The sequence below is a fragment of the Ahaetulla prasina genome, chromosome 16 (genome assembly GCF_028640845.1).
Source record: "Ahaetulla prasina isolate Xishuangbanna chromosome 16, ASM2864084v1, whole genome shotgun sequence".
NCBI classification, from domain to species: domain Eukaryota; kingdom Metazoa; phylum Chordata; class Lepidosauria; order Squamata; family Colubridae; genus Ahaetulla; species Ahaetulla prasina.
In genome coordinates, this window is record NC_080554.1 from 5,518,234 (window position 1) to 5,540,410 (window position 22,177).

Sequence of the window (22,177 nt, forward strand, 5' to 3'; positions counted from 1 at the left end):
AAGGAAAGCTATGGCAAATCTAGACAGCGCACTAAAAAGCAGAGACATCACCCTGCCAACAAAACTGTGTAAAGTTAAGGCGATGGTTTTCCCAGTTGCAATGGATGGCTGTGAAAGTTGGACCACAAGGAAGGCTGAGCGCCAAAGAATGGAGGCCTTTGAACTCTGGTGCTGGAGAAGACTCCTGCGAGTCCCTTGGACTGCAAGGCCATCCAACCAGTCAGTCCTAGAGGAGATCAACCCTGACTGCTCTTTAGAAGGCCAGATCCTGAAGAGGAAACTCAAATCCTTTGGCCACCTAATGAGAAGGAAGGACTCCCTGGAGAAGAGCCTCATGCTGGGAACGATGGAGGGCAAAAGAAGAAGGGGACGACAGAGAAGGAGGTGGCTGGATGGAGTCACTGAAGCAGGGCGTGAGCTTAAACAGACTCCATAGGATGGTAGAAGACAGGAAGGCCTGGAGGAGTGTTGTCCATGAGGTCACGAGGGGTCGGACACAACTTTGCAACTAACAACAACAACAAAGTTAGATCTCACATCTCTAAAGAGCTACTCTTCCTCAACATGGGGGAGAACAAACCAAGGCATGTGAAAGACAGACAGACAGACAGACAGACAGACAGACAGACAGACAGACAGACAGAGATAGATAGATAGATAGATAGATATAGATAGATAGATAGATAGATAGATAGATAGATATAGAGATAGATAGAGATAGATAGATAGAGATATAGAGATAGAGATAGATAGATAGATAGAAAGATAGAGATAGATATAGAGAGCTAGAGATAGATATAGATAGATAGAGAGAGAGATATAGAGATAGATAGATAGATAGATAGATAGATAGATAGAGAGATAGAGAGATAGAGAGATATATAGAGAGATATAGAGATAGATAGATAGAGATAGATAGAGATATAGAGATAGATAGATAGAGATAGATATAGAGATAGAGATAGAGATAGATAGATAGAGATAGATAGAGATATTTGATCGTCTCTGCTCATCAAATTGTGTATAATAAGCTTTTATGAAATTGGAGCGAAAGGAGGGAGGAGAAGCAATTGTATCCTTGGTGTGTGTGTGTGTATGTTTTAAGTGAAACTCAAAATACAGTAGCTTCCCCCTCCTTTATTTTTTTTTTATTATTTTTTTTTAAGAAAAAACACAAAACAAACGGTGATTTTCTTCCTGCAGTCTCCAGGACTTCTCCAGCTGGTTGCCACAGAAACTAGCCTAGAAATAATTCTCGGTTGGACGGACTTGTGTGGCGAACAAGGTTGCGAGAAGAATGTTAAGCATCGCGTTGTACGCCGTGGAGGGAGTATCTTAGAAAGCTTTGGGGAAACGGGGGGGGGATTGTTAGGAGTCACCAATTTTGTGAGGGGGGGGGTTGGCTTCCTCTCTCTCTGTCCCTCTGGATGTAGAATAAAGGTTCTTCGCGGCCAACGGAGGAGACCGGATGCTAGAAGTGGATGTCAGTTGATCGTGAACCGCAACCGAGGGGGGGGGGAAAGTTTTCCCTTTTGAAAACTGTGATGGAAAGAAAGCCGCAGTCCAAACGGGAAAAAAAAAACGTGGGTCTTTGAATGATAACCTGTGCCTGAACAGGCACTCCATCAGGAAAACAACAGGCATTCTCACAAGCTCTAAGAGAAAGTCGGAAATACAGCTAAATCCCCGAAATTACCACTGTTCATGTTGTGTCTGCGCCCCCCGAGCCCAGCCTCCTGCCAGAAAGTGACTTGGAAAGTGAGGGGGAAGGGCCGTCAGGACTTACCTGGGGAGCACCGGCTTCCCTGGCTCAGCTCCAGGAGCCAGAGGCAGGCCAGGTGGAGGAGATAACGAGGCCTCCGTCCCCTGACTCTTCCCCCCCTACCCAGGCCATGCCTCCAGACCCAGCTGATGGCAATCAGGCCTGGCAGGACCCTAGGTTTCGTAGGCAGGAGAGGCGGGAACAACAGAAGCAGGGGTGGGGCAGGCCTAGGAAGTGCTGAGTCATGGAGTCACACCCCACAGGATATAAAAGCAGCAAGAGCTGCTGTGCCTCTTCGTAGCAGGCAAATTAACTGCTTAACTAAGAGCTGAAGTTTGTTCCTGGTTGACTCATCGGCATCAAGAGAGATAACAGAGACACTTGGCAGACGCTCGCTATTCTGCTGCCAGAGCTGATAGTGCCGGCTAATTAAGCCATCGCTCGGACGGAGGCGAAGGGGGACAGAACAGTTCGTTTAGGGACCGTCCAAAATGACGTCCCTGAAAAAGGTGACTTGCAAACCATTTGTTGTTTTTTTCTCACGTACCGTCCCTGTGACATCTCCCAGGGTCACGTGATCAAAAATTAAGCCGCACGGCACGTGTTTATGACGGTTCGCGGAGGTCCCCCTTTCTGCAACCTTCCCGATAAGCGAAGCCAACCGAGAAGCCAGATTCCCTTGAACTTGCTCGCTTCACCACCGCGGCGATTCGCTCAACACAAGAGTTAGAAGGGACCTGGTAGGTCATCTAGTCCAACCCCCTGCTCAAGCAGGAGACCCAAGACCATTTGAGACAAGTGGCCGTCCGGTCTCTTCTTGAAAGCCTCCAGTGATGATGAAGTTCTCACAACTTCTGAAGGCACCTTCCATTCCACTGGCTGACGGTCCTCACCGTCTGAACATTTCTCCTTATTTGTAGGTTGAATCTCTTTCCTTCATCCGTTTCCATCCATTGGTCTGGCCTTCAGGTGCTTTGGAGAATCAACCCCCTCCTCTCTGTGACCCAGTTGGCCCTGGGCCCAAGTCAGGATTAGAACCCAGGGTTTCTCGGTTTCTAGCACGATCCTTAATGGCTACATCGGCTCTCCAATCCTTAGTAGGTTATTTGTGCTCAACGTTATTTTATTTGCTATTTTTAAATGACGGGGGGATTTTTATTTTTTTTATTTTTTAAAAAAGCCACAATTTCCTCCTGTTCAGAATGCTCTTAAGAGCCTGCTCTTGAGATCTCTTATGAGAGACAAAAGTAGTTGGATCCAGGCTACAAGTCTGCTTTTTTCCTTGGGGGACGGAGGGAGCGAGCTCCTTAATACGAGACAGAAAAAAAAAACAACGACAAAGAAAGGTTTATCCAAACAGAGAAGAAATACAGTAGGCATTTTTCTCCACCAAGCAGAAATATTAGTCAGCGGAGAAATGGGAGGAGGGATCCTTTAGGCATAGTTTGGATGTGTTGAGTGCCGAAAGGAGCGAGATGCGTTTTAATTTAAGGCGGAAAGCAACCCTGCCTTTAAATATACAACGTTACTTCTGCTTAGGATCCGTTTGTGTCTGAACCGATGGTTCTCCACCTTGGCACCTTGAGGGTGAGCGGACTTCAGTTCCCAGAATTCCCCCTTGCTGGCTGGGGGATTGTGGGAGTTGAAGTCCACACCTCTTCAAACAGTGGCGGGATTCAGCCGGGTCAAGCAAGTTCGGGCAAACCGGTAGTTAAATTGCTGGCTGGCCCTGCCCCTTCCAGGAGTCCGCCCGCGGCCTGTTTTCACTCCCAGGAGGCTTCAGGGAGGCCTCCTAGGCCCAAAAGGGGGTGCGCCCCCCCTCCCGTGGTCCGTTTTTGCTCTCAGAGGGGTGCAGGGAGGCCTACTAGGCCCAAAATGGGGTATATGGGGAAAGCACGTCTCCCCCCCGTGGCCCGTTTTTGGTCCCGGGGGGCTGCAGAAGGCCGAGTGCTGCCTGTCACATACCCTGGCCACGCCCACCATGGCCACGCCCACCCCAGCCAGTCATTCGGGCAGAGAACCGGTTGTTAAATTATTTGAATCCCACCAAGGGCCGTAATAGCTCAGGCTGTTAGAAGCCTGTTATTAGAACACAGCAGCCTGCAATTACTGCAGGTTCAAGCCCGGCCCTAGGTTGACTCAGTCTTCCATCCTTTATAAGGTAGGTAAAATGAGGACCCAGATTGTTGGGGGGGCAATAAGTTGACTTTGTAAAAAATATACAAATAGAATGAGACTATTGCCTTATACACTGTAAGCCGCCCTGAGTCTTCGGAGAAGGGCGGGATATAAATGTAAATAAATTTTAAAAAAAGTTGCCAAGCTGGAGAAACGTTGGCCTGGATGCTCAACCACAGCAGGTGTCGAAGATTTGACTTAGCAGTCAACATCTGAGGGGCTGCCCCAAAGAAGAGGGGGGTCAACTTATCCTCCAGATCATTTCCTGAAGGCAGGAGAAGAAGCAACGGACGGAAACTAATCAAGGAGAGAGCCAACAAGTGGTACCTTCAGATAATGATGCCGGTTGCCACGATATAAAAGAGATGTTGAGACTCTAGAAAGGGTGCAGAGAAGGACCCAAAGGTGCTTTTTCAGGAGGCAACTGGGCTTCCTTGCCTTTTCTTTTGAAGAGGTTTCGCTTCTCATCCCAGAAGCTTCTTCAGCTCTGACAGGACGGTGAGGGGGAATGGAGCCGTCAAGGGAAGTCGAGAGGGAAGCCAGATTCGCGTCATAACCGTGTTTCTAACTTCACAAGTGCAACGATTCGCTTACCGACGGGGGCAAGGAAGATCGTAACAGAGGGCGGGATTCATTTCAGGAGCGTTCCGCTTAGCGACAGAAAAACCCGGGTGTCTGTTGCGGTCGTACGTCGAGGAGCTTCTCTGTGCTTTGACCCACACATTTTCAAGCATTTGCTGGACTTCAAATAGCAACGCTGGGAAGCTTTGGGCCCGAAAAACATGCCCAGCCAGCCAGGCCTTTATTTTAAATGAAGAAAAAAAGAAATCGAAGCAAAACAATTCAATTTTCTTTCATTGGCTTTAAATGGAATTAAAGCGAATTAACCTCGGCAAAGCGGATGATGACTCATGCAGATGTTCTGATGTTCTCCTTCTGGGAAAATTCAAAGAGTTCGACGTTACGGTTGTATCCAGATTTTAAGGAGCCGGAAAGGGAAGACATTCCGTTTTCATCTTTCTCCCAAAGCTCTGCCAGCCCATCTTTCCTGTTTAACAGGTGGTTCACTGAGGGATCACTCGAAGTTACGACGGCACTGAAAAAAGGGACTGATGAGCGTTGTTCACACTTAACGACCGTTCCAGCGTTCCCCGTGGTCTCGCGTGATCAAAATTCAGACGCTTGGCAACGGGCTCGGACTTACGACGGGTTTTGCAGCGTTCCCGGAGGTCACGCCCTTGGCCGACCGTCTGACTTGCAGTGGTTCGCTTAACAGAGTTTGTAAAACGGGCAAAGATGACTTAACAAACTGTTTCACTTAAGCGACGGAAATGTTGGGCTCAAATTGTAGTCGTAAAGTCGGGGACTGCTTTGTATTTCCAGTAAAATGGCGCACACCGGCCCTTGGGTCTAAACCAGGGGTCGGCAACCTGTGGCTCTGGAGCCGCATGTGGCTCTTTCATCCCTCTGCTACGGCTCCCTGTTGCTGGTTGGCTCCACAACTGGCTTTCACTTAGGACAGGTAGACGAAAGAGGGCGCTGCCCTAGGAGGAGACTATGATGGGAGAACTGGACTTCTGGCCAGCTCCAGAATTGAACGGGGGGCTTCCGATTAGGACCTCTGTGGCTCTTTGAGTGTTTAAGGTTGCCGACCCCTGGTCAAAACCCTCTTTTTCATTTTTTGGTTTATGCAACGTGAACGTCAAAAACTGAGGAAATCAGGAGCTTCAGGTAGTTCAAATGAATCTATTGCAAGATTAAGCTCTCTGCAAGAATCTGGCCAACTGACCGTTAAGGGGAAATGAGCGGGAGGTAAAGACCTTCAAGGTGGGCTGGACTGAAATCTCTTGCAGGAGCGCAGGGACTCATGACTAATGATGCATTTGACCCCTCCTTCGGGCTCAGCCTGGTCACCTTCTGCTAAACAAATAATTTCCTCAACACTGTCAAACTATTGACTAAATCTGCACTACTATTAATCTTCTCATCGTTCCCATCACCCGTCTCCTTCCACTTATGATTGTATGACTGTAACTTTGTTGCTTGTATCCTTACGATTTTTATTGATATTGATTGGTTCCTGATTGTTTATTTGTACCCTATGACTATCATTAAGTGTTGTACCTTATGATTCTTGATGAATGTATCTTTTCTTTTATGTACACTGAGAGCTTATGCACCAAGACAAATTCCTTGTGTGTCCAATCACACTTGGCCAATAAAGAATTCTATTCTATTCTATTCTATTCTATTCTATTCCATTCTATTCTATTCTATTCTACTCTACTCTACCCTACTCTACTCTATTCTTCTATTCTATTCTATTCTATTCTACTCTACTCTACCCTACTCTACTCTATTCTTCTATTCTATTCTATTCTATTCTACTCTACTATTCTATTCTATTCTATTCTATTCTATTCTATTCTATTCTATTCTATTCTTCTACTCTACTCTACTCTACTCTACTCTACTCTACTCTTCTATTCTATTCTATTCTATTCTATTCTATTCTATTCTATTCTATTCTATTCTTCTACTCTACTCTACTCTACTCTACTCTACTCTACTCTACTCTACTCTACTCTATTCTATTCTATTCTATTCTATTCTATTCTATTCTATTCTATTCTATTCTTCTACAACAAAAGTCCAGCCATCCATATCAGGAAACATCCTTGCCCTTCTTATAATCAACATTTTTTAAAGAGATCAGACTATCTTTGGAGAAGGAAGAATTTAATGAGATCATTTAATCCAAGAAGGGGTTCATATATGGGAGACAGTCAAAAAAGGCACGCAAACCCCTTTTTCCTTTCGCAATCGAGGTCTGATTCATTTCAAGGGAAATGTGTAAAAAAAATGACAATTTACCAGCACTCACAAGGGCTAATGGAAGCATTTCAGGGGAACACCGAAAATAATTTTTTCAAGAAGCCTCCAAATTGTTGATTGGAAGTTCATAATCGCCGGCCAATTCCGAATGCCAAAAGTTTTAAAAATAACTTTTTAAAGGAGAATGGATTGGCTTGTCTCGGACCGCTCTCACGGTTCCTTTGGGGCTTTCCAACAGTTTTTAAAAAGAGCCAGGATCCAACTCCCAATCTTGACAATATTCTAACAGAATGGATCTCCCCCTATTGCAAAGTCTCTATTGCAAACGTTGCTTTACCTGAATTATTGAATTCAGGGTTGAAGCCCCATGCACAAGCAAAGGAGCATGTATTTGAGAATTGTCAGGTGCAAGTAACCAGGAATGTTCGTTGAGTTCAAAGCACAGAAGAGTTTATTACCGCAGTCTATGCCATAAGAATCAGGTCAACTAACGTGGCACCAGATAAGTGTCCATAGAATTCACGGGGGCCTGGATTTGGTTTTTTTGTGGGAACACGAAGATTCCAAACTGATGACCTGTTTAACCCCACCTTCAACTTCAGCCTGCTCTTCTCCTATATAGGAATCACCTCTCGAGAGGATAACCTTGACACTGGGAAGTTTGTTTCTACAGATGCACACCAATAATGGAGAATATTTGTAGCTCAGGGTTGAAACGGGGGCTCCTTGGTGTTCTCTGAGCTTGGTTGTTTTCTTGCAGATGTTTCGTCACCCAAACTAGGTTACCTCATCAGTGTTGAGGTTACCTAGTTTGGATCATGAAACGCCTGCAAGAAAACAACCAAGTTCAGAGAGCACCAAAGACCCACAGTCTTCCTCCTTACGCACCCACTCTCTTCAACCACTGATGATGTTACCTAGTTGGGTCATGAAATGTCTGCAAGAAAACCACCAAGCTCAGAGAGAGCATCAAGGACCCCACAGTCCTCTTCCTCCCTTTCTCTTTCTCCTCTACTCCTCAACCCCCACTCCCTACTGGCACTGATGATGTTACCTAGTTGGGTCATGAAATGTCTGCATGAAAACTACCAAGCTCAGAGAGTACCAAATCCTCCTAGCTATTCCTCCTCCTCCTCCTCCTCCTCCCCCCCTCCTCCTCCTCCTCTTAGCACTGATGAGGTTACCTAGTTGGGTCATGAAACGTTTGCAAGGAAGCAACCAACTTCAGAGAGCACCAAGGACCCTACAGCAATCAAGGAACCAACAGATCACTCTCACCAACACTGACAGAACAAGTCACTTGTATATAAATAGAGAGCAAATCCCGCTCCCTTCTAGCACTGATGATGTTACCTAGTTGGGTGATGAAAACCCAACGTCTGCAAGAAAACAACCAAGCTCAGAGAGCACCAAGGACCCCACAGTCCTCTTCCTCCTCCTTGCAAACCCCACTCCCTTCTAGCCCTGATGATGTTACCTAGTAGGGTCAAGAAACATCTGCAAGAAAACAACCAAGCTCAGAGAGAACACCAAAGCTTCCTATCTATTCCTCCTCCTCCTCCCCCTAGCACTGATGAGGTTACCTAGCTGGGTCATGAAATGTCTGCAAGGAAGCAACCAAGTTCAGAGATCTGGAGCATTGCTGGAAAGGATCCAGTCGACGGCTTCACAGTTCTGGCATTCACTTTGACACACTCTGCGTTGAAAGGGATGGAAATTCCCGAAGGCTTGATCCAGCTCGGGTCATGGGAAAAGCATCCGAGCAAATAACTGTAATCCTATGGGACTTCCTCGGCATTTCTTTCTTAAAGAAAGGCACGCAAAGCAGCCAGTTCTTCTGATCTTGCGGTCACATTGAGGTGCCAATAAAAGAGAATATTTGCAGCTCAGGGTTGAACAGTGGTCCTCTCTAAACTGGGCTTTTTTTTTTGTTGTTGTTGTTGTTTTTTGCAGATGCTTCATTACTCAACTACCAAGCACTGATGATGTTACCTAGTTTATTTTATTTTTATTTTATTTATTTATTTGCCACAACAATATATATATATATAGGTATCACACAAAAGATTATATAGTATATAATCTTGAAACATCTGCAAAAAAACAACAACCCCAAACAAACAACCCAGCTCAGAGATGCAAAAGGGTGCATCTGGGTAGTCCTCGACTTACGACCACAATGAGCCCAGAATTTATGGGGTCGTAACTTGAGGACTACCTGTATTTCTGAAGGCCATCCCATGTCCTCCTGCAAGAGAATTCCATCCGTTGCTTCTTGTCCTGCCTTCTGCTGCTTTTTGGAGAATGGGTTGACCCTTCAAACATTGGAAGACTGCTATCATGATACGCCTAGTCCTTCTATTTTCATTAAACTAGACGTACCCAGTTCCTGCAACCGTTCTTGATATGTTTTAGCCTCCAGTCCCCCTCATCATCTTGGTTGCTCTTCTCTGCACTCTTTCTAGAGCAGGGGTCTCCAACTTTGGCAACTTTAAGCCCGGTGGACTTCAACTCCCAGAATTCCCCAGGCTGGGGAATTCTGGGAGTTGAAGTCCACCGGGCTTAAAGTTGCCAAAGTTGGAGACCCCTGCTCTAGAATCTCCACATCCTTTTTACATCGTGGAGACCGACCGCATCTCTTGAACCCATCCACCGCGACTCTTCCCAGGGTATCAGACTGCTCCCCATCATCACACACCCCATCCCTGGACTACAATTCCCATCATCCTCCACCTCCCTTCCCTTCCCCCACCCACCCAAGAATTACAGTCCTCCTCCTCCTCCTCCTCCTAGCCAGGGAGGTTGCGCAACCGCGAGACCCCGCCCACAACGCAGTGGCCACGCCTTCCAAGTGGGCGGGGACGTCTCTGGCTCCGCCCACACTCTCTCTCTCCACCTTCCCTTACCGCTGGGTGGCGCTGAAGAGGCCGGGATAAGCGGCTTCCACGCCGCTGGACTCCATCCTGGCGGTGTCGGCCGGGGAACATCCCTCCGGCCGCGGGACCAGCCGGCTCTCCGGCTTGGCTGGACAAGCAGCATTCCCTCCCCTCCACTCCCCGCTTTCCCTCAAGCAGTAAGGTCTCGCCCGTCCTGGAGCCAGCCAATCGTTGCCCAAGCTGCCACGTCCATCAAATGGCCCGGGGCCAATCCTAGCACTGCCTTCTGAGACCACAAACCGCCCCTCCCCTTTTGGAGTGGGCCCTCCAATCGCAGCCCCTTCTCCAGAAATTGAAACCCACCTGTCCGAGGGCTCGCTTGAGCCAATCGCCGGCTCTCCAGAGATGCAATGCAGCTTGGGAGGTGTAGTCCCTTTACGAAGTGGTACCCGGGCTAACCCATCACTAAACCCCGCCCCCACCGCTCCAAAAAAAAAAGAAAAAAAGATTGAGGGATTTCTAAAGGGCCGCAAGTGGGTTTAAACTGGACAAAAGTCCGAATCAACGGTGTTTTTGTTTTGTTTTTTTAAAGTTTTAACCTGCCTGCATTTGAAGGCAGCAGGATTTTAACTCCTTGATGTCAGGGGCTGCCCCAAAGAAGAGGGAGTCAAGCTATTCTCCAAAGCACCTGAGGATAGGACAAAGAAGCAATGGGTGGAAACTAAATCAAGGAGAGAAGCAACTTAGAACTAAGGAGAAATTTCCTGACCGTTAGAACAATCGATAAGTGGAACAACTTGCCTGCAGAAGTTGTGAATGCTCCAACGCTGGAAAAATTTAAGAAAATGTTGGATAACCATTTGTCTGAACTGGTGTAGGGTTTCCTGCCTGGGCAGGGGGTTGGACTAGAAGGCCTCCAAGATCCCTTCCAATTCTGTTATTATTATGTTGGTACCTAGAGTACTCATCTCAAATGATTGAAGTGCTAGAACTCACTGTAACAATATTGCTTAAAAAAGCATTAAGAGTTGTTAACCTAATCTTGCATAGTTTCTTCTCTGGTAATACCGAACTGCAAACTAGGGCATACAGAACCTTTGCTAGATCAAAGGGGCGTGCATAAGAGCACAAGCGTGCCCACCATCCTATTGTTTCCTTTCATTATATCCAATTAATATAGTTATTACATACTTCTGCTTATATATATGCTTATATATTGTACAGTTATTTCATGCTTATGCTTATATATACTGTGTGACAAAATAAATAAAAATAAATAAATAAATAAATTCTCGAATACAGCTCATCTGTCTGGAATCCGCACTGCATATCGGACATTAATACAACTGAACGAGTCCAGAGATATTTCACGAGAAGAGCCCTCCACTCCTCCGCTCGCAACAAAATACCTGATGCCACCAGACTCGAAATTTTGGGCTTAGACAATTTAGAGCTTCGCCGCCTTCGGTCTGACCTAAGCATAGTACATAAAATCATTTGCTACAATGTCCTACCAGCCAATGACTACTTCAGCTTCAAACACAACAATACGAGAGCACACAGTAGATACAAACTCATGGTAAACCGATCCAAATTAGACTGCAGAAAATACAATTTCAGTAACAGATTGGTCAATGCCTGGAATGAACTATCTGACTCTGTGGTTTCTTCCCCAAATCACCAAAACTTTAACCTTAGACTGTCTACTGTTGACCTCACCCCATTCCTAAGAGGTCAGTAAGGGGTGTGCATAAGAGCACCAGCATGCCTACCGTCCCTGTCCTAATATTCATTTTTAGAATAGAATAGAATTTTTTTATAGAATAGAATTTTATTGGCCAAGTGTGATTGGACACACAAGGAATTTGTCTTGGTGCATATGCTCTCAGTGTACATAAACGAAAAGATACGTTCATCAAGGTACAACACTTACTTATTCTTTTCATGTATCCAAATTATGTATATACTTTTACCTGTTATCTTCTATATGATTGACAAAATAAATAAAATAAATAAAAATCCTTTATATCCCTTATCAAGGAATATCAGCCCTTCCACCCCCCCCCATCCCCCAATCAGAGCTGAAGAAGCTTCTTGGAGGAGAAGCAAAACATCTTCAAAGAAAAACCAAGGAAGTCCAGTTGCCTCCTGAAAAAGTGCACCCAGTTTGGGACTTCTGCTGCTTAATAAACTTCTATTTCCTGAATTTTTCAGGCTGGCTTTGGTCAGCATCCCAAACCAAACCAGGTTTCCTAGTCAACCGCGACACGCAAAGAAGCCGCGACCCACATTTGGTAACAGCAACAGAGTTGGAAGGGACCTTGGAGGTCATCTAGCCCAACCCCCTGCTCACCCAGGAGACCCGTACTAGGGATTCGAACCGCCGAACCGCCGACCTTTCTGATCGACAAGTTCGGCGTCTTAGCCACTGAGCCGCCAAGTCGGTTGGCATTATTTGGGATCTGAATTTTCCCATGTGCTTGTTTATGGCTCAAGCTGGCTGATCTTGGAGGTTTGACAACGAGAGAAAGCAAATCCTGAAATCCTGATCTACGGGTGTGATTGCAGTTTCCTATGTAAAGTAGAAAACCACAAACAAAAATGTAGCATTAAAAAAAAAAGCAAACAAAAAATCGAATTAATAGCCAGTGTAATTACTTTGTATCTACAGAGTAGGGTTTTGGTGTTTTTGTTTTTTTTACTTAATAGCCCAGGGTGGTAACTTCGTATCTACAAAATAGTTCCTAATGAGGAACAGCTCTGTTACGTTGTAGCTACATTGTCCCTTTTGAATGAACAGTTTAATCGAAAGGTAAATCCCACTTGCCTAAGTTTTTGATTGTAAATTGAGAACCCGGAGTACTAAATTCCATAGAACTCAATGGGCTTCACTCGGGAACAGCAAAACAGTAAGTAAAGTTAAACAATCACTTGATAAAGGAACCTCCAGATCATTCCCACCAACACTGAAAGAACAAGCCACTTGTATAGAGAGCAAATCCCACTCCCTTCTAGCACTGATGATGTTACCTAGTTCGGTCATGAAACGTCTGCAAGAAAACAACCAAGCTCAAAGCTTCTGTATATAAACAGAAAGTCCCACTTCCTTCTAGCACTGATGATGTTACCTAGTAGGGTCATGAAACGTTTGCAAGGAAACCACCAAGCCTCAGAGAGCACTAAGAACCCCACAGTCGTTGTCCTCCTCCTCCTCTTCCTCCTCTTCCTCCTTCCTCCTCCCCCTTCCCCCTCCTCCTCCCCCTCCTCCTCTCCACAAACCCCACTCCCTTCTAGCACTGATGAGGTTACCTAGTTGGGTCATGATATGTCTGCAAGAAAACAACCAAGCTCAGAGAGCACCAAGGATTCTTATCTATTCCTCCTCCTCCTCCTCCTCCTTCTAGCACTGATGAGGTTAGCTAGTTGGATCATGAAACATCTGCAAGAAAACAACCAAGCTCAGAGCACCAAGGACCCCGCAGTCATCATCGTCTTCTTCTTCCTCCTCCTCTCCTCCACAAACCCCACTCCCTTCTAGCACTGATGGTGTTACCTAGTTGGGTCATGAAATGTCTGCCAGAAAACCACCAAGCTCAGAGAGCACCAAGGAAGCCCACAGTTCAACCCTGAGCTACCAACATTCTCTTCCATTGAAAACTAAAGGCAGCAGAGGAATGCGTAGCTTTAGAGCATTCGCTAAATTACACTTTTCCACCCAACCTCTTTCACTAGAGAAGACCACCCTGAATAACATCTGGAAGGCAACCGTCTCTCCTTTCTGATCTACCACACTCCCACTGAATTAAACAGAAGTTATTTCAAGGAAGTCTAGAATAGATCTGCAACTCGGCATGCAAGAAGGAAGGGGATAGGAAGGAGATGGAGCTATTAGCAAAGGAAGATTGGAACAGATAGGAAAGTTCATTTTTCTCCCAGTATTATAGCTAGTCATCAGCCACTGAAAATAATTATTTTATTGATTATGTATTTATTTATTTGTCGGGTACGTATTATATACATATAATATTATATATATAATACATATAATATTATATACATATATAATAGTATATATAATACATATAATATTATATACATCTATATACAGTCATATATTATATGACTGTAACTTTTTGTTGCTATCATTAAGGGTTAAATTGCAACCTGTGACCATCATTTGTGTTGTAAATGTTGTACCTTTGATGAAGGTATTTTTTTTTCTTTTATGTACACTGAGAGCATATGCACCAAAACAAATTCCTTGTGCGTCCAATCACACTTGGCCAATTAAATTCTATTCTATTCTATTAGATCATGGGTCTCCAACCTTGGTCCCTTTAAGACTTGTGGACTTCAACTCCTCAGCTTTGCTGGCTGAGGGACTCTGGGAGTTGAAGTCCACAAGTCTTAAAGGGACCAAGGTTGGAGACCCCTGTATTAGATAATATATATAAGTATAAGCATGAATTGAATACATAAAATGATGGAGAAGCGGCCAGGGCAGAGACAGAAAGATACAGAGAGAGTGGGAGAGAGACAGACATAGAGAGATACAGAGAGAGAAGGGGGAGAGAGAGAAGGAGAGTGGGGGAGGAAGGGAGAGAGAGAGAGAGAGAGATGTGTCAGAAGGGTTTTGTGATTCCCAGTGTGTTTTTTAACAACCAGTTGTCTGTCCTAATGGCTTGCTGAGTAGGCATGGCTGGAGTGGGGAGAGGGGTCATGTGACCGGTAGAAGTAAGTGACGTCGAGTTGGCCCGGTGTTTTCTTTTCTGTGGGTCCAAATGGCTCTTTGAGTGTATAAGGTTGCCGACTCCTGGCCTAGACATACCCATGTCTAGTTCAAATCTCTCCGTCTTTGGCTTATATCTCTGTGTCACAGCATTGATAATGCTCCCTTCCACCAAAGTTTGAGGCTCTCTCTCTCTCTCTCTCTCTCTTTCTCTCTCTCTCTCTCTTTCTCTCTCCCTCCCTCTCAGGAGCATTCATGAGTGTTCCAGTTGATGAACATTCCTCTAGGTCAGGGATCTGCAACCTTAAACACTCAAAGAGCCATTTGGACCCGTTTCCCACAGGAAAGAGAACACCGGGAGTCACAAAACCCTTCCCGTGCCCGACTAAGGGCCTCTGTGGCTCAGACTGCTAATGCAGTCTGTTATTAACAGCAGCTGCCTGCAATTACTGCAGGTTCTAGTCCCATCAGGCCCAAGGTTGACTCAGCCTTCCATCCTTTATAAGGTAGGTAAAATGAGGACCCAGATTGTTGGGGGCAATAAGTTGACTTTGTATATAAATATACAAATAGAATGAAGACTATTGCTAACATAGTGTAAGCCACCCTGAGTCTTCGGAGAAGGGTGGGATATAAACGCAAATTTAAAAAAAACTATTTCTTGAGCAGCCACAAAACTAGCATATGTAGTTGAATTAAACGTTCCATTTTCTTCTGAAACTTTTCTTGCATTTATCCATGGTTGGCCTACTGAGGGATGAAAAGCTCAATGAATCATGTGCCGGTGGGTATTGCACATTGGCGGTTGTGATGCCTATTTTGAGTGACAGGGAGCTGCAGCAGAAGGGTGAAAGAGCCACATGCGGCTCCAGAGCCGTAGGTTGCTGACTCCTGGGCTAGGTCAAAACAACAGCAGCAACAACAACAACAACATCAACCAAAAATGCCTCCATCGCGTCGCAATTCATTCTTGCTTTGTGCAATTTGGCATCGCTGGATCCAGACCTGTAAACAACGAAGGACCGTCTTTAATCTCTCTCCCGTTATGGGAAAGATCGTCGGTACATTTCCATTTGCATCGTCCTCCGTTCAGCCACCCTAGAAGGACAACAGTTGGATATCGTGCTCGTAAAACTTTGTTTTCTCTCTGCAGCCAACGGATGAAAAAAACAAAACGAAAAACAAAGAGTGGGAGGATGAACCGCTCTTCTTTTTGCACTCCTACCAAAATTGCGTCCAGTTTTGGGTCACCATGTTGACGAAAAAGATGTTGAGAAACATCTTGGAAAAAGTGCAAAGAAGAACAACTCAGATAATCAAGGGCCTGGAGATAAAAACGTATGAAGAACGGTTGCAGGATTTGGGTTTAGCTGGTCTAGAGAGAAGGAGGACTAGAGGGGACAGGATAGCATATTCCAGTATTTGAGGGGCTGCCACAAAGAAGAGTGGGGTGGGGTGGGGTCAACTTATTTTCCAAAACACCACAAGAAACAACGGATGGGAACTAATCCAGGAGAGAAGCAACCTGGAATTGAGGAGAAGCTTCCTAACAGGGAGGACAATTAACCAGTGGAACGGCTTGCCACCAGAAGTTGACGGTGCTCCATCGCTGGAGGTTTTTACGAAGAGATTGGACCAGTGGTGAAATCCAATTTTTTTTTACTATCAGTTCTGTGGGTGTGGCTTGGTGGGCGTGGCGTGGCTTGGTGGGCGTGGCAGGGGAAGGATACTGCAAAATCTCCATTCCCTCCCCTCTCCTGGGGGAAGGAATTGCAAAATCTCCATTCCCACCCCACTCTGGGTATTTGCCAATTCTCCGAACTACTCAACATTTCCGCTACCGGTTCTCCAGAACCGGTCAGAATCTGCTGGATTTCACCCCTGGATTGGACCGCCATTTGTCTCAAATGGTATACAGTCTCCTGCTTGAGCAGGGGGTTGGACTAGAAGACCTCAAAGGGTCCCTTCCAGCTCTATTCTGATTGCTTGACCGATTGCTTATGTGTATGCGTGTATTTATTTAGAAAATATATTCATACCACCAAGCTCAGGGAGCAGCAAAGGACTCCTCAATTTATTCACCGTCTTACGTATGAACTTTGCTAGCCTGCAAATGAATCAATCTAAATCAATCGAACACAAATAGAATTAGAAACCATCACAGTAGCCAGACACAAAGCAAGCTGGCCAGAGTTATAAGCCTTAGGCTTCCGTCTTCAAAGTCTCACATATGCAAATGCTTCAGGACCTCAAGAGGAATTTGCAACCAGCAGAAAAGCTCTCCCTCTTTTCCTTCCCCCTCTGGAAGCAACCAACCTACTATTTTGGGAGAGAAACCCCCATAAAATTATAGGTCGGTGACAATCCCAGGGCTGTTGTTTGGAAAGTCACTGGCTTGTTTAGTATCTCAGTCGTTCAACTTTTTTTTTTTTGTTTTGTTTACATTTATACCCCGCCCTTCTCCGAAGACTCAGGGCGGCTTACAGTGTATAAGGCAATAGTCTCATTCTATTTGTATATTTTTACAAAGTCAACTTATTGCCCCCCCAACAATCTGGGTCCTCATTTTACCTACCTTATAAAGGATGGAAGGCTGAGTCAACCTTGGGCCGGGCTCGAACCTGCAGTAATTGCAGGCTCTGTGTTCTTAATAACAGGCTTTACCAGCGTGAGCTAAACCGGCCCCTAAACCGGCAACTTAATTGTGTTGAGTTGGGTTTGCTTATCTAATCTATTCATTTATTCCCTATCCACCATGGCTAGCAGTTTTGAGGTCCAGGCCTAGATATCTACACCCAACGGAGATGCTCTCTGCAATTCTCTGAAAGCAGCTTCCCTTAAGCTGGCGTCCTCCAGGCAGGTTAATCTTCGGACTTCGTTAGCTTTATCTAGCCATGGTGCTCACTAGAGGAATTATAGGGATCTATCCTCAGTCCCCTGGAAAGTACCCAGTTAAGGACGATTGCCATGTTCCTCAAAAAACATCTAAGGTTACGGTCATTGGCATGTATTCTTTTTCTCTCCCTTTCTCTCCCTCCCTCCCTACATCTACAATATCTGTCTGTCTGTCTATCTATCTCATCTATTTATCTCATCTATCCTATCTTATCCTATCCAATCCAATCCATTCATCCATCCAGCTATCCAGCTATCGAGCTATCCAGCTATCTAGCTATCTCATCTTTCCTATCCTCTCCTGCCCTGCCCTGCCCTGCCCTACCCCATCCATCCTTCCATCCATCTTATCTATCTATCTATCGATCTCATCTATCCTATCCTATCCTTTCCATCCATCCATCCACCCTATCTATCTATCTATCTATCTATCTATCTATCTATCTATCTATCTATCTATCATCTATCTATCTATCTATCTATCTATCTATCTATCTATCTATCTATCTATCATCTCATTATCCTCTCCTCTCCTCTCCTCTCCTCTCCTCTCCTTGCTTTCTTTCTTTCTATCTATCTATCTATCTATCTATCTATCTATCTATCTATCTATCTATCTATCTATCTATCTTATATATTGACACAGGTCAAGGGATCAATCTCTTTTCCAAAGCACTTGAGGGCAGAACAAGAATCACTGGATGGAGACTAATCCAGGAGAGAAGCAACCTAGAACTAAGGAGAAATTTCCTGACAGTGAGAACCATTAACCAGTGGAATGACTTGCCTCCAGAAGTTATGGATGCTCCATCACTGGAAACTTTTCCAGAAGAGATTGGGTGATCATTTGTCTGAAATGGTGGAGGGTTTCCTGCTTGAGCAAGGGGTTGGACTAGAAGGCCTCCAAGGTCCCTTCCAACTCTGTTATTCTGTTATTCTGAACCTTTAGTCTAGTCTAGTGGGCTGTCATGCTACTAACAGACATAAAACTGTCAGGCAGGTCATAAGTGCAAGGACTGGTTGTATATCTGTAAATGAACAGTTGTAAATTGAGGTTTACCAGCAGTAATCCTGATTCATCTCGTCAGATTCTAACTGGCAACAACAACTCAGTGCAGAGTTCTAAAGAGAAAACTCCACTTCCCCATCCATCCCATCAGGAGCAAAATCTTTTCAAAAAGTTTTATTCTAAAGGGAAAAACCATCCACTCTGCATTACTGTCTGAAAACAACAAAATACCTTATCCCACCAGACTTGAAATCCTAGGCTTAGAAAACTTAGAACTCCTTCGCCTTCGACAAGACTTAAGTTTAACTCATAGAATCTTCTATTGTAATGTCCTTCCTGTTAAAGACTACTTCAGCTTTAATTGCAATAATACAAGAGCAACCAATAGATTTAAACTTAATGTGAACCGCTTCAATCTAGATTGCAGAAAATATGACTTCTGTAACAGAATCATCAGTGCTTGGAACACTTTACCTGACTCTGTTGTCTCTTCCCATAATCCTAAAAGCTTTATCCAAAAACTTTCTACTATTGACCTCACCCCATTCCTAAGAGGACCATAAGGGGCGTGCATAAGAGCACAAACGTGCCTACCGTTCCTGTCCTATTGTTTTTCTTTTTTATCTTCTTATATATATATATATATGCTTATACCTCCTAATATTCCCTCATATATATGTTTATATACTGTATAATCTTTTTGTGTGATGCTTGTGTATATTGTTGTGACAAAATAAATAAATAAAATAAATAAATACCGGTGGGAGACAGAGAAAGGATGATGATGAGAGCAAAACAAGGGAAAGAATGTTAAAGAGGGAAGGAAGGAAAGAAGGAACATACTGCAAAACTTTCCGAAGCCACTCGGTGGACGCATTTGGACAAGAATAACACATACACAGAGAGAGAGAGAGAAAGAGAGAGAGAGAGAGAGACCAAAAGAAAGCTTAAATTTATAATCCCGCTCACGGATTTCTTCCTGGCCTCCTGCTATCAGCGTTGGGTTTTTTTTGGTTTTTTTTTGCTATTTGGTATGAACAAAAAAGCTATACAGGGAGCATTTTATATACATAAGTAGAAAGGGTGAAAAATGGGGAAAGGCTCTGCGACCGTGACGCACGATCGCCAGCTGAGTTTTCAATCCAGGCTTGCAAGTCCTGACCACTTCCAAGGATGAGATGTATGAGTTTGTTTTCCCTTCCTTCTTTAGTACAAGTCGGGATAATCCACCAGGGCCGGAGCAGGAAAAACGGCACAATCCGAGCGTGAGCTAAGGGCACACCACAATGCACAAACTTTGCGTTTAGGGGAACGCGATCTCATGCGGAGCTGAGCTCCACACACTTTTTAATAAATCACGAAGGGCAGGGCCTTGATTTCACTGACTCGCTGTCGGTTTCAAGTCCGTTAAACGGTTGACATCGAAGGAAATAAATTTGTAATGGGAAAAGAGTTTTATGACTTATCGTGGAGAAAGGGACTATTTTCCTAGGGATAGCAAACGCGCATGGATCTCTTCAGCTGTTTAAAGTTTCTGAAGACTGTTTCTTAAATTTGTTTTGGTGCGCCTCTTAAAAGATTAGTTGGCTTCCCAGTGCAGAGGGATAGAAAACCGCAATGACAATGTCCCCAGAGCGGAGGGAAGGAGGGAGAGAGATGGGAAGAGAAATCAAGGAGGAGGGAGGGAGGGAAGGAAGGAAGGAGATGGGGAGGGAGGGAGGGAGGGAAGGAAGGAAGGAAGGAAGGAAGGAAGGAAGGAAATGGTATGAAAAGGAAGGAAGGAGATGGGGAAGGAGGGAGGGAGGAGATGGGAATGAAAAGGAAGGAAGGAAGGAAAGAGATGGGAATGAAAAGGAATAAAGGAAGGAAGGAAGGAGATGGGGAGGGAGGGAAGGAAGGAAGGCAGGAAATGGGAAGAAAAGGAAGGAGATGGGGGAGAAAGGAGATGGAAATGAGAAGGAAGGAAGGAAAGAGATGGGAATGAAAAGGAATAAAGGAAGGAAGGAAGGAGATGGGGAGGAGGAAGGAAGGAAGGAAATGGGAACAAAAAGGAAGGAGATGGGGAAGGAGGAGGAGGAGATGGGAATGAAAAGGAAGGAAGGAAGGAAGGAAAGAGATGGGAATGAAAAGGAATAAAGGAAGGAAGGAAGGAGATGGGGAGGGAGGGAAGGAAGGAAGGAAGGAAGGAAGGAAGGAGTTTGGCAGTTAGGGAGATGGGAATAGGAAGGAAGGAAGGAAGAAAATGGGATGAAAAGGAAGGAAGAATGGAAGGAGATGGGAAGGAGATAGGCAATTAGGGAGAGAGGGAGGAGATGGGAATGAAAAGGAAGAAAGGAAGGAAGGAAGGAAGGAAGGAAGGTAGGTAGGTAGGTAGATAGGTTTGAGGATATACAGAGTCCCCTCTAAAAGATTAATGACAGATGTGAAATTCCTCTTAGAATCGAAAGCAGAAAAGAGTGACTGGTATATTTCTCTCCATCGACACACGCACCGTCACACGATGGGAATGTAAATATTTACCCAGGCAAATCTACGCCAAAAAAAAAAAAAAACAGAGAGAGAGTTCACCTAGACTAGAGCTTTCAAAACCATTTTTTAAAAAAAGATAATATATGGGAATCAGATGAAAGGCAGTGAGCGGCTGCAAAGCCACTGAAGGGCTGTTTTCTGCTGATGGCCCCGGCTATAACATGAAAGGCCTCCTTTCATTACACGCTGACTCCGGAGCCTTCAAAGGGGGTTTTTTGCCAGGAAAACAAGGAACCCGACATTTCCACACCCACGAAGCCTGTCATTTTCAAACATTCGACTTTTAGGATGGCCAAAAGCACGGGACTTCAGGAGGATTGGGTATATTCCACCACCACCCCCCGCGCGCGTAGCCTTGCATAACACACGAACCAAATGAAACACGAAAAAGTCCCTGCCTTAAAAACCCAGTGCAACAAAAAGGAGTGAAATGAGCAGAAACAAATTGTAACCGGTCTAATCAATACAAGCTCAGTAAACATTTTTTTTAAAAAGAAAGAAACCAGAATTTCAACAAAGAATTTCCATCTCTGTGCTAGAGAAAACTTAACGTGGAGGAGTGCTTTCTCCTATATTACACCCTTACCCATATTCCCTTCCCTTCCTCCATCCCACCCTTCCTTCCTTCCTTCCTTCCTTCCTTCCTTCCTTCCTTCCTTCCTTCCTTCCTTCCTTCCTTCCTTCCTTCCTCCCTCCCTCCTTAATACTCTCTGAGTTTGGCTGCTTTCTTGCAGAAGTTTCATTACCCAACTAGGTAACATCATCAGTGATCTTCCTTCCTCCCTCCCTCCCTCCCTCCCTTCGATGTCCTTAATACTCTCTGAGCTTGGCTGCTTTCTTGAAGACGTTTCATTACCCAACTAGGTAACATCATCAGTGATCTTCCTTCCTTCCTTCCTTCCTTCCTTCCTTCCTTCCTTCCTTCCTTCCTTCCTTCCTTCCTTCCTCCTCCTCCCTCCCTCCCTCCCTCCTCCTCCTTCCTTCAATGTCCTTAGTGCTCTCTGAGTTTGGCTGCTTTCTTGCAGAAGTTTCATTACCCAACTAGGTAACATCATCAGTGATCTTCCTTCCTTCCTTCCTTCCTTCCTTCCTTCCTTCCTTCCTTCCTTCCTTCCTTCCTTCCTTCCTTCCTTCCTTCCTTCCTTTCCCTTCCCTTCCCTTCCCTTCCCTTCCCTCAATGTCAATGTTAACAAGCCTTTCTAATAATGATTGATTTATCTTCTCTTTATTTTACTTATTAAATTTGTTGGCTGTCCATCTCTCTTCCCTTCCCTGCTACCTGGTAAGTGGTTGCTGGTGGATGGGAGGAGGGAGCAAGGGATTGCAAGACTGGCTGGGAAACTGTCACGAAACACTGAAAACAA

General features: G+C 44.9%; 1 protein-coding gene across 5 annotated transcripts in view; it reads right to left on the reverse strand.

Annotated features, from left to right (window-relative positions):
• Window positions 1-22,177, reverse strand: part of GARNL3 (GTPase activating Rap/RanGAP domain like 3) — a 102,024-nt gene that overhangs the window by 75,015 nt on the left and 4,832 nt on the right. Inside the window, exon 1 of one of the 5 annotated variants that reach the window (XR_009152280.1) lies at window positions 9,682-9,802. The exons of the other annotated variants lie outside the window; for them this stretch is intronic. The gene's annotated coding sequence lies outside the window, so the exon portion shown is untranslated. Of the gene's footprint in view, window positions 1-9,681; window positions 9,803-22,177 lie in introns of those variants that run through there. 5 annotated transcript variants of the gene reach the window in all.